The 12,056-nt window shown below is 38.5% G+C and overlaps 1 long non-coding RNA gene and 1 other non-coding gene across 8 annotated transcripts in view; both read left to right on the forward strand.

Moving 5' to 3' along the window:
• The window catches only part of LOC100848941 (uncharacterized), a 132,902-nt gene that overhangs the window by 93,865 nt on the left and 26,981 nt on the right, over positions 1-12,056 (forward strand). The window lies entirely within an intron of this gene.
• Positions 559-652, forward strand: LOC112443281 (small nucleolar RNA SNORD116). The gene has a single exon (XR_003031625.1). It is a non-coding gene; the product is annotated as a small nucleolar RNA SNORD116 (small nucleolar RNA).

Here is a 12,056-nt window from a genome sequence, read left to right on the forward strand (position 1 = left end):
AGTTACCCACTCTGAAAGTGTCCTTGCCCCAGTGCATTCACATTTGACTCCTGCCACACAGACTAGGGGCAGGATATGAAACAGAGGCAAAACAGAGCCTAGTGTTCCAGGTGGCACTGCCCCTTTTTCCTGTGCACCTATGCATGTTCTTCAAGTGTATATGTAAATTCTTGCTTCAACTCAGGTGGAGTCCCCAGGGATCAAAACCATCAGTGTGGTATCCTTCCCATATTCCATGACATCAGGCCAGGTGAGGTCAGGCAAGGGAGCCCCTGGAGGCATGTTGGCATACAGCCCATGGAGTAATGGTGGAATGCCCACGGTGGTAAGTGGCACTTCTTTGTGGCAACCTAGTGGTTTGGCCTGGACCTCTGTGAGCTGGGGCTGCACCCTCAGATTCTGGGCTTTTCCCTAGGACATGCGAGCTCTGATGGCCTGAGGCTTGACTGCACTACCTCCCCCATGACTGGGCTCTGATGGGTCCTGAATGCTGATGTGATTGAGTTCCCTGGCCATCTCAGGCTGGAGGCCATAGGTCCAGAATCTGAGCTCATGCTTAAACTGATGATGACTCCAGAAAAGGGCATACCTTGGAAATCTAAATAAAATGAGTGTGAAAAGCCTCTACTGTCTCCTCATCAGAACTGGGTCCTAAATGTGGCTCCCACAGGAAACGTAGACAGGGTGTCACATTGCATTTTCCCCCTTGGCCATCAGGAGCTACTTTGTGCAAGTTGAGGGTGATGACTTTCTTGTGGGGAGAGGAGCCTTTGGGAAAAGGTCTGGGACTCCATCCCTGGGGGATGACTAGGGACAGTATGTTATCCCTGGATGCATGAGGCTAGCCAGAGCTGGGTTCTTCTTCCACAGGTGGGAGTGCAGGTGGTAAAGGAAGTGGGAGCCTTTTAGGGCCTCTGGCCTGCCGTTGAATTCTTCAGGCCTTTGCCAGGTCCCTGGAGGGCACCTAAGTCTTTACACACAGGGTCAGAGCAGGAGCCCTGCTTCTCTGTCATGTTCTATGAGGAGATGGGATGAATGTTAGAAGGTTCTTCCTGATGCTGTTAGGAAATTAACAGACCACCATCCCTGGGATGTGGGCCAAGCTGACAGCCCCCCCTCAGATCACATCCCCCTTGTGTGTGTGTGGCAGGGAGGGGTGGTCAGGGGGAGAGGGGATGGCCACTGGGCTTGAGACATTGGGCCTGGAAAATGTCTAACAGAATTTTTGAGGAAATCAAAATTCTGTGTAGAGGAGAGGGTCTGGTACTTTGCCCTGAGGTGGGCAGATACTAGGGACAGAGAATGGCAAAGAGAGTGAGAAATGCACTAGGAATTGTGCATGAACCCCTGGGTGAAATGCTTTGTGGATGAATTGGCAAGTCTGTAGGGTTCCGTGAACTCTTTGGGTTGCCTTCAGGTGCATTTTGAGCCAGTTTCAGGAAGCACTGATGGTGCAGGTTCATGTACCCATCCCCCAGTTGGCTTCTCCTTTGATTGACTTGCTTTGTGGTAGATCTTTGTGGCAGCAGGTTTTTGGCATCAAGGCATTGTATTACGTCTTGACATGGAGGCCAATTATGAGGCAGGATGTTTGTTTTGTCCACGTCTGGCCAGGTTCTCCCTGTGTTTACAATGTAAAGATATTCTTCAGGACATTACAGGGTCATTTCTATACCCAGCCCACCTAGCCTTCTCTGAGGTTTGGAGCTCTTCCTGGAGGACATTAGTCTGGATCCTGTGGAAACAGGGGAGTCAGCTTCCAAGGAAAGGCAGTCTGGTATGGGGGTCATTTTGTCATGCCACTGGCTGGTGCATCAAACCTATGGTCCCTGAAATGCCAGGCCTCGGGCCACAGAAGTCATGGTGGATTCAGAGCTTGCAGCTGTTTGTTGGGTTATGTTGTGGAATGGCTGTGAGTGTCACATTGGTCCTTGAGGACCTGGGTCTCATGGTGTCACTGGGGTTGGCAGTGATATTCTTGGTTTATGAATTTGCAAGGTTCTGTAGTTTTGGTGACTATAGATGTCACCATGGTCCTAGAAGACCTCTTGGTTTGCTTAAGTATGGGCACTGATGGGACAGGCTTTCGAAACTGCAAGGCCCCACATCAATTTACTCAGTTATTTTAGGTGTCTTGCCTTACAACTTTGGGCATTGGATAGGCTCAGTTTCCTTTCTGTCTCTGTGTGGTCCAAGTGAAGGACTTTTATCTTTGCCTTAGGCTCAGAAGCAATCTTATTCTAAGTACTTACCTAGCTAATGTAGCTGTCCCCAGGTTGTGTATAGACTTTGTATGGTATATCATTGTACATTTTCTTTTCTTTTCTTTTATGTGGCTCGTTGAACATTTTTATTTTAGCTCTGTAAATCAGGATTATGAATTTTTCTTATTTATTCATCTTTTTATTTTCCTACTTGTTTTCTTCACTTTTTGTCATATGTGTTATATTGTGATATAGTTGCCATAGTTTTCAGTCAAGTGCTTTATAATAAGTTTCAGAGCCCTCCTTTCTCATTTTTAATTGGTGTGCTGCAAGAATTTAAAAAAACTCTTTGTATCGATGTATCTTTTATTGACCCTTATTTGTGTTGTATGTGACCTTATAATATCACAGTTCATGTTTTTTTTTCCTCTAGTTATTTTAATTGTTTAATTGACCTTTTAAACCAAGAATTTTTGCCAATTTAAATATTTTTTAAAATAATAAATTACACCTAATGTTTCTTAGATATAGCTCTTTGATTTTTTGCCTTCATATTTTTCAAAATGTTATATAATTGAACATTTTTTTTTACATTCTGTTTCTAGTTGCCTTTTTTAGTTTCTGGATTTTTAACTGTAGAGATTTTGTGAATTCACTGTTTCATATGTTTATACTACTAATTTTGTATGTTTAACCTTAACTGTACAATATTATGGACTCTAGAGAGTCTCTTGGACTGCAAGAAGATCAAACCAGTCCATCCTAAAGGAAATCAGTCCTGAATATTCATTGGAAGGACTGATGCTGAAGCTGAAACTCCAATACTTTGGCTACCTGATGTGAAGAACTCACTCATTTGAAAAGACCCTGATGCTGGGAAAGATTGAAGGCAGGAGGAGAAGGGGATGACAGAGGATGAGATGGTTGGATGGCATCACCGACTCAATGGACATGAGCTTGAGTAAACTCTGGGATTTGGTGATAAACAGGGAGGCCTGGCATGCTGCAGCCCATGGGGTCACAAAGAGTCAGACACGACTGAGCGACTGAACTGAACTGATGTCCACGTGTAAAGTCATCTCTTGTGTTGTTGAAAAGGGGTATTTGCTATGACTAGTGCATTTTCTTGGCAGAATTCAGTTAGGCTTTGTCCTGCTTCATTTTGTTCTCCAAAGTCAAACTTACTGTTACTACTCCAGGTGTCTCTTGAATTCCTACTTTTGCATTCTAATCCCTGATGATGAATAGAATATCTTTTTTAAGTATTAGTTCTAGGAGGTCTTCTAGGTCTTCATAGAATTGGTCAGTCAGCTTCTTCTGCATCCGTGGTAAGGGTATAGACTTCGATTACTATAATGTCGACTGGCTAGCCTTGGAAAAAGTCAAGATGTTTCTGTCATTTTTGAGGTTGCACCCAAATACTGTATTTGGGACTCTTTTGTTGATTATGAGGGCTACTCCATTTCTTTTATGGTATTCTTGCCCACAGTGGCAGATATAATGGTCATCTGAATTAAGTTTGCTTATTCCTATCCATTTTAGTTCACTGATTGCTAAGATATTGATATTTATTCTTACCATCTCCTGCTTGACCGCATCAAATTTCCCTTGATCCATGGGCCTAACATTCCAGGTCCCTATGCAGTACTGTTCTTTGCAGCATCGAATTTTACTTTCATCACCAGACACACCCACAACTGAGCAGCATATCCACTTTGGCCCAGCCACTTGATTCATTCTGAGGCTATTAGCAATTCTCCACTCTTCCCCAGTAGCATATTGGACACCTTCAGACCTGAGGCACTCATCTTTTGGTGTCATATCTTTTTGGCTTTTTATACAGTTCATGAGGCAAGTATACTGGGGTGGTTTACCATTCCCTCCTCTCAGTGGTCATGTACAGTTGTGAGAACTGGACTGTAAAGAAGGCAGAATGTCAAAAATTGATGCCTTCAAACTGTTGTACTGGAAAAGACTCCTGAAAGTCCCTTGAACAGCAAGGAGATCAAACCAGTCAATCTTAAGGGAGATCAACCCTGCATATTCACTGCAAAGACTGATACTCAATCTGAAGCTCCAGTATTCTGACCATCTGATGTGAACAGGCAACTCATAAGAAAAGTCCCTGATTTTGAGAAAGATTGAGGGCAGAGAAGAGGGCATCAGAGGATGAGATGGCTGGATGGTGTCACCAATGCAATAAACATGAACTTGGGCAAACTCCAGGAGATGGTGAGGGACATGAAGGCCTGGTGTGCTACATACAGTCCATGGGGTCACAAAGAGTTACATGACTGGGCAACTGAACAACAGCAGCAACCTTAATTTGTTAGTATTCTTTTTAATGAGTTATTTAATATCTAGGTATCTTATTTTTTCACACAGATCCTTTGTGGGATTTGAGATCATTTTTTCTGTTTTTAAATTTTTTTAATCTTTTGATCTGCACTAGTTTCACTTAATATCTTCCATGTTTTGTGCTCTCTAATAATGATCCGGTCTGGTAAACTTTTCTTACTTACTATACAATTCCATTTTCGTTTCATGTATTTAATTTATATTGTTGTTATTTATGGGAGATTTGTCTTCATTTTCACTTTTTAAAGATATTTTATATTCACACTTCACATTTTCATAAGTATTTTATTATTTATTCTGATAACTGTATTGTTTCATCTTTTGTTTCTTTAATTGATTTTCTATTCACATTCTTTTCATGATTACTTTTCTTCTGTAATGGGTCATCTTTTCATTTCTATCTGGAAGCTTTTTATTTTAGTATAGTTGATAAATAATATTGTGCCAGTTTCTCTATATAGCAGAGTGACTCCGTTATACACATATATACATTTTTATACTCTTTTCCATTATGATTAATCACAGAGTATTGAATATCATTTCTTGTGTTATACATTTAGGACCTTGTCTATCAATTCCAAATATAATAGTTTGCATCTACCAACCCCAAACTCCCAGTTCATCCCTTTGCCTCCTCTCCTTCCCCTTGGCAGCCACAAGTTTGTTCTCTATATCTGTGCTTGTGTTTCTGTGTTGTAGATAGATTCATTTGTGCCTTATTTCAATTCCACATGTAGGTGATATACTACTTGTCTATCTCTTTCTGACTTAACTTCATTTAGTATGATAGTCTCTAGTTGTAGCTCTATTGGGCAGTTTTTATATTAAATTAGGGTACCTGATTTCTATTACAATTTTTATTTTAGTTCTTAAACCCTGTTTTGGTTTAATTCAATGTCTTATATCTTTCTGGTTTGTGGTTTTGTTTGCAGTCCAATTGTCAGAGCTGATTTGTTGCTATTTTGGTCCCTTGGTTTCTTTGATTTTGCTCAGTCTTCATGTAGCTCCTACTAGTCATGCATAAGGTGTTAGAAGGTTTTTTTCTACACTGAATGCTCTCTCTGGAGTAAGATAGACTCTATATACAGAAATCAATAGTTTCTGTTAGTTCAGGCAGCTCAATTTCATGGTGTAACCTGATCTGTGTCACCTGGCTTTTAGCCTTCTTAGGTACAGAGGGAGATTCTCTCGTCTAGAAGATTATCTAGTCTAGAGATTTTTAAGACTTAAGGAGAATACTGCAGTGTAGGGATTCCCTAGGCAAGTTGATCAGTGAAATTGTTACCAAAAAATTTCACTTTTGCTCTATTTTTATAGTTCAACTCAGTATCACACTTGATTTCTTATGAAATTATATTTTATAATTTGTTCATTATATTTGTTTCACCTTGAGAAGTGAAATGATGGAGAATATCTGACTAAGTCTGCCATTAAAACCTCACAGTTCATTGGAGACTCTCACACTGGTAAGCATTTTGTCCTGAGAATACTGACATTAGAGTGTTATAACATTCCAATGATAATAAAACTCTGGCCAAGCCAGTTAACTGATACTAGATAATTGACTATGATGACGTAGTCTCCATCATTTAAAACTGCTGATTGTTGTGTCTGAGGGTGTTGAGGGTGTTGGAATCTTGAGTGCTCAGTCTCTGCTACATAACTTACTGTCCTACTACAAATGTACCTGTATTGGTGATGAGTTCAAAGTGGGTCTCAGAGGAATCTGAATAAAATGTCTGACAAAATTACTTCTGTGAGGTGAGGTCCAGCACAAGGGACTATACTAGGCTATGGAGGGAGTTCAGTTGGTCAAGTAGTATCAATAGTGGCTATCAAGTTTAAAGTTAACAAATAACTTTGACAAATTTTACAGTTGCCTATAAACATCTGATTTGGTGGCAGAAAATACTGGACAGTATTTGCTCTGATGGAGGGTAGAGATTAACATAATGTTGGAATAACATCAGAAACATTTTAGGAGACAAATACATTATTTTATTTCAAATAAGGGTATGTTTGTGAACTCTACCGTTTTGTATCTAGTAGACCAGTGGACACATTTACCTCTTATCTTTTCCACATTTTACTTTTTTCTTTCATGTAGCATGGATCTAGTACTGAGTTTCATATGAAAGAGAAGTGACATAAAGGACAGGATTGAGAGTAAGTTAGCCTTTTCATCTTTGAGGTTCATTCTCAAGCTGGTAAACATTTTGTCCTGAAAATACTCCATTCTTCTTAGAGGTCATATAATATTGAGGTGAATATTAGAGGTCAATAATGGTAAGTCTTTGACTATTCTGTTCAGCCTTGGAGCCTGGGAAGTATATGGTCTCCAAGACTGAATATGGTAGGTTAGTGTGTCTATGGGTGATGTATTCCTGAATACCTGGTCTTTTGTTTAACTGAAATACCCCTTTAGTAATGTGCCTGGATTGATGACTGTAATAGTTGATCTCAGAAAATCTGAACCTAATCAATTCTGTGAAAATGAGAACCAGAACCCACCTTGTACAAAATATATGGAGGGAGAGTTGAGTTTTTTTTATCTGTGAGGTATCAGTAGAGACTGTTGTATTTGAAAGTTCACCAATGTGCATGTGTTTGATAAACTGAATTAGGCAGAGGTCTGTACTTCTACAGTGTTGGGATAATATTGAAACTCTCTTGAGTGCTCATGTGGCAGCATTAGACTTGAGAACCAGCACATGAGTGCTAAAAATGTGGGGTGCAGTTACGCCTACACATGTTTGTCTGAGCTGCTGGAGTCTTCTGAGTGACAGTCTCTTTAGGGCAATTAGATGGTCAAAATTCAAAGAGATCATAGGTTTTTATTCTTCACTTCTATATTAAATGAAACAATTACATGGAAATTGAAGCATAGATACTGTATTTTGGAATATCTTCATAGTATTTTTAATCTGCTTGCCAACTCTGTCTTCAGTGTTTTCAACTGTCATTTAGTTGTATCTCTCTTTTTTCTCCCATTATGTGAGGAAGCAGTTTCACATACATTTGATTGTTGCTTCAATTATATGCTGTATTAAACATTTTTAGATGTGAAATCATAATAAAATTCTTGCATTTTTATGTATATATATATCATGACTTCTGCCCTCAATGTGTTTCTTATGTGTATAAGAGCAATTCTGGTTGTAATGCATGGTTCTGAGGCATGTGTACTGGGAGACTTTGAACTAATGGCTTGTAAAAACTTAATCTGTACACTACCATACTCTGAAGAGTGAGTGTAACTGTTCTGCTGTCCAGTTGTCCAGTGACTATCTATGGTGAATATTGTATAAACTTTTATCATTATATTAAGAAGATTTTCTTTCTCAGTCTCCTGAATTTTTCCTTGTGCTTTATAGATTGGAAGTGATGTTTAATGGAAGGTACATTTTGTTGCTTGGAATTCTCACCAACACACCAGGGAAGTGCCATTTTGTCATTGGTAACAGCTTTTGTATCTGAGAATGGCAAAACAATATATTCCAGAAATACAACCCAATTTTCAATAAGATTTTTGCAGGATTGTTTTTATTATTGTTTTTTAAGAAGTCAGGAATTCACATGGCTTTATGAAGACTCTGTTAATTCAAATACTGCGAGGCATTAATAATATGGTGAGTTATTCATGTTTTCTTTCTTTTTTATTTCAATAATGTTTGCTCTTTCTTTGCTTGGAATAAAACTTCAAAATACCTAAGTAAACCCCAGGAGATGAGCAAACTCCAGGAGATGGTAAAGGACAGGGAAGCCTGGCATGCTGCAGTCCATGGAGTCACAAAGAGTCAGACATGACTGAGCAACTGAATAACAAGTACACAGAGAACTATTCCATCTTTTGTTTGGTTGATAAATGGACGTTATCACTTCCCATCTTTATATGTATTTACTCTGTTACTACAATTCAAGATGGACCAAGAGCTTGGTTTCATATGAATGAGTTTATTCCCTTGAGATCTGACATGAAGGAGAGCTTCAGGAACAGTTGTACCTCTCATCCTGAAGGGTTAGTGGGAATTTTTCATGCTGGTAAGCACTTTCTCCTGAAGATACTGACATTCCTCTCAGGGGGTATAATAGGAGTGTCATCCTCCAGTGACAATGGGGCTCTGACTATGCTAGTCAACCTTGGGGGTCACCATTGATGCTGGTCTCCATGGTTGAATAGTGTGGACCAGTGTGTCCCAAGGAAGACAGAGTCCTAAGAGCTCAGAGTCTACTACATGTTTCATTCTAAAATTTCTTTTTATAAGTGCACCTGGAAAAATGATGACTTTTAAAATGAACGTCAATGGAATCAGAACAAAATGAGTACAAAATCGCTTATGTGAGCTAAGGTGCAGTCCACAGGACATGCTAAGCAAAAACATGGAGCAATATTCAGTTTGCTCAGCAGGTGCTGTACCCCAAAGGGACCTATGGTATTGGGAAACTAAGATGCCAACATATGCTAGAGGAGCTGAATTGTACAGTAGTTGATCAACAACCAATTTGGGATGGTATGATTAACTCTGGGTACTTGGCTGCCAGCATCTACAAACCTGTAGTAAATAAACTCTGGGTAATCACTACTTGAATAATGAGTTCCATGAGAAATCTTTGTAACTACACTTGAACCATTCACACATTTGTCTGAGCTGCCAAAATATTCTGAGTGATTACTGATGTCTTCAGCATGCTTGGATTGTCAAAATTCAAGGTTACGAACTTCTGCTCTTCATTTTCTATTAAGTAGAACAGTTATATGTAAATTGAAGAGTTTGCAACCCCATAAACTGTAGCCTGCCAGGCTCCTCTATCTATGGGATTCTCCAGGCAAGAATACTGGAATGGGAAGCCATTCCCTTCTCCAGGGGATCTTCTTGACTCAGGGTTTGAACTCAGATCTCCTGCATTGTAGGCGAATTCCTTACCATCTGAGACAGGGAAGCCCAACTGAAAGTAGGTATATGAAATCTCCACAACATCTTTTAATTTGTTGCCAACATAGTCACTAGAATTAGACAGTTGTCTCTTTGTTTTTTGTTTTTCTTACAAACGGAGAAAGCAATTTCGTATAATTTGAATACTGGCTTCAACTACATACTACATTAAACATTTTTAGATGTGAAAGGATTATACTTCAAATTCTTAGATTTTTTGCATGAATTTCATTGGCCACTTTCATATATTCTCATTGGGTTTCTAATGTGTTTAAAGAGATATCTTAATTTTAATAATTTTTCAGCAAATGTGCTAGGAAAGTTTGGAGACAAATATCTTAGAAAAAATATGTCTTTTCTACTGTGATCAAAGGTGTGAACATAATTTTCTTGTCATCTTATGATCAAGGAATATCTATTATGAATTCTTATAACTTCTTGTAGCTGAATATGCCATTAAAAAACTTTGTTTTGCAGTTTCTCTAATTTCATGTGTACTTTGTGTATTGGACATGACATTAGAATTCCATAAATATCATCACCACACCAATAAAGTACTGATTTTGTCACTTGTGCTAGCTCTCTTAACTGGGAAGTAACAAAACAATGCACTCCTAGGGTAACAGCCAATTTTAGTAAATTTGTTCTTTATATTATTTATTATTTTGAATGATAAAAATTGCACTGAGTTGATGAATAGTTAATACAACTTCATTAGCACCAATTATCTATTGAGATATCTGAAACTTCTGTCTCCTGTATTTTTAAGATTTTATGCTTTTTCTTCTTTAACCAGAAACATCCTAGAGGAGTAATAAATTCGTACATTTTACATAAAGATACACAGCAAATCTTCCTGTCTTAGGCAGTTTTGACACATAGACATGTATCTTTCATCTTCCCACATTTATACTTTCCCACAGGTTAATGTGGGCCAAAAACTAGGTTTTGTATGGATGAGCTTCTTCTTTCTTGATATAAGCCATGAAGGAAAATATTGGGAATAATTCTGCTTTCCATCCTCAAGGGCCAATGGGAATTCTAATATCAGTAAGCATTTTAATTTTTAATCAGACATTTGTATTATGGATCCAAATAGATGGTGTATTAAACATTTTTAATTAAAAATTATTACATTTCCAATTATTGACCGAAATGTCAGTATCCTGAAAATACTGACATTGCTCTTAGGGAATCATATAACTCCAATGACAGTGATACTCTTGGCTGTGCTAATAAGCCAAGAGGCTGGGCCGCTGACTATGACTATGACTGAATAGTATGGACCAGTGTGTCCCAAGGAGACGGAGTCCTGCGAGCTCAGTGTCTGCCACATGTCTCAGGATCAATGTGCCTAGATCAGTGATGACCTCCAAAATGGATCTCATTGGAATCTGAGCCAGAAGAGTGGTGAAAGCACTTATGTGAACTGAGGTCTATAGACGCACAAGAGACCATGCTAGGTAAAAATGTTGGGGTGGGGTTCAATTTGGTCAGCTAGTGGTACTATAGGGTCCATAGTAACTGAATGCTATCCTGATTCCATAAAGGAAGAGAATTGAATTTCACAGATGTCTATAAGTATCTGACTTAAGGATGACATGGCAACTCCTTGAATATTTGCTGGCAGTATCCATACAGTCATAGTAACCAGGTCCAGCACAGGAGTAGGGAGGCCAGTGGTAAATGGTAATGCCTAACCATGAACCATTCACACGTTTTTCTTCAGTGCCCAAATCTTCAGACTGAGGTTGATTAGGTACTCAAGGAAGAATATATGATTTTCACTTACTTATTTCTTAAAGTAAAAAAAAAAATGTAGAAATTGTAGTTTCTATTTGTCAAAAAGTTTTCCAGAACATTTTAATTTCCTTGCTGAACAAATCACAAGAATTGGAAGAGAATTTTTTTTTCCCTGTCACCCAAAGAATTTTTTAGCATTTGTGTTATGGATCCAAGTAGATGCTGTATTAAGCACTTTTAGTTAAAAATTATCACATTTCCAATCACTGATATTCTAGGTAGATTTCATTGCCCGATATTTATATTGTGTTAGTGGGTTTCATAATATTGAAGGGGAGATCCTAGTATTAATACCTGATGCCAAGGGAGGGCTTTGGGGGAACTCTGAGACAAAGTCTTATGACTTTCAGTGTTATCCTGATCCAAGTAGTGAGCATTATTTTTCTTCTTACATAGTCAAGTGAAGTCTATGGTTTATTCCTTATAATATGTTATTAGTTTATAAACTTTCAATTATAATGGTTTTGTCAAATTCCCTAATTTCCCAATATATTCTATACATTAGAGGTGAAATTAGAGTGGATGGAATTCCTACCAGTTATCCAAGTAACTGCTGACTTTACACTTGTATATGCTCCCTTCTATGGAAATTATCAGAACAACGCACTCCAGAGAGGCAACGTTGCAATTTTTAATAAATGTATTTTCTACATTTTTCTAGTATGTGTTTTTAGCAAGCAAGATTATAGATGGTTTTTGGAGTCTGCTAATCTAAATAATGTGAAGCTTTTAACAGTCTGGGTCATCTGAGGTTTCT

This window comes from Bos taurus, chromosome 21, assembly GCF_002263795.3.
Source record: "Bos taurus isolate L1 Dominette 01449 registration number 42190680 breed Hereford chromosome 21, ARS-UCD2.0, whole genome shotgun sequence".
Lineage (NCBI taxonomy): Eukaryota > Metazoa > Chordata > Mammalia > Artiodactyla > Bovidae > Bos > Bos taurus.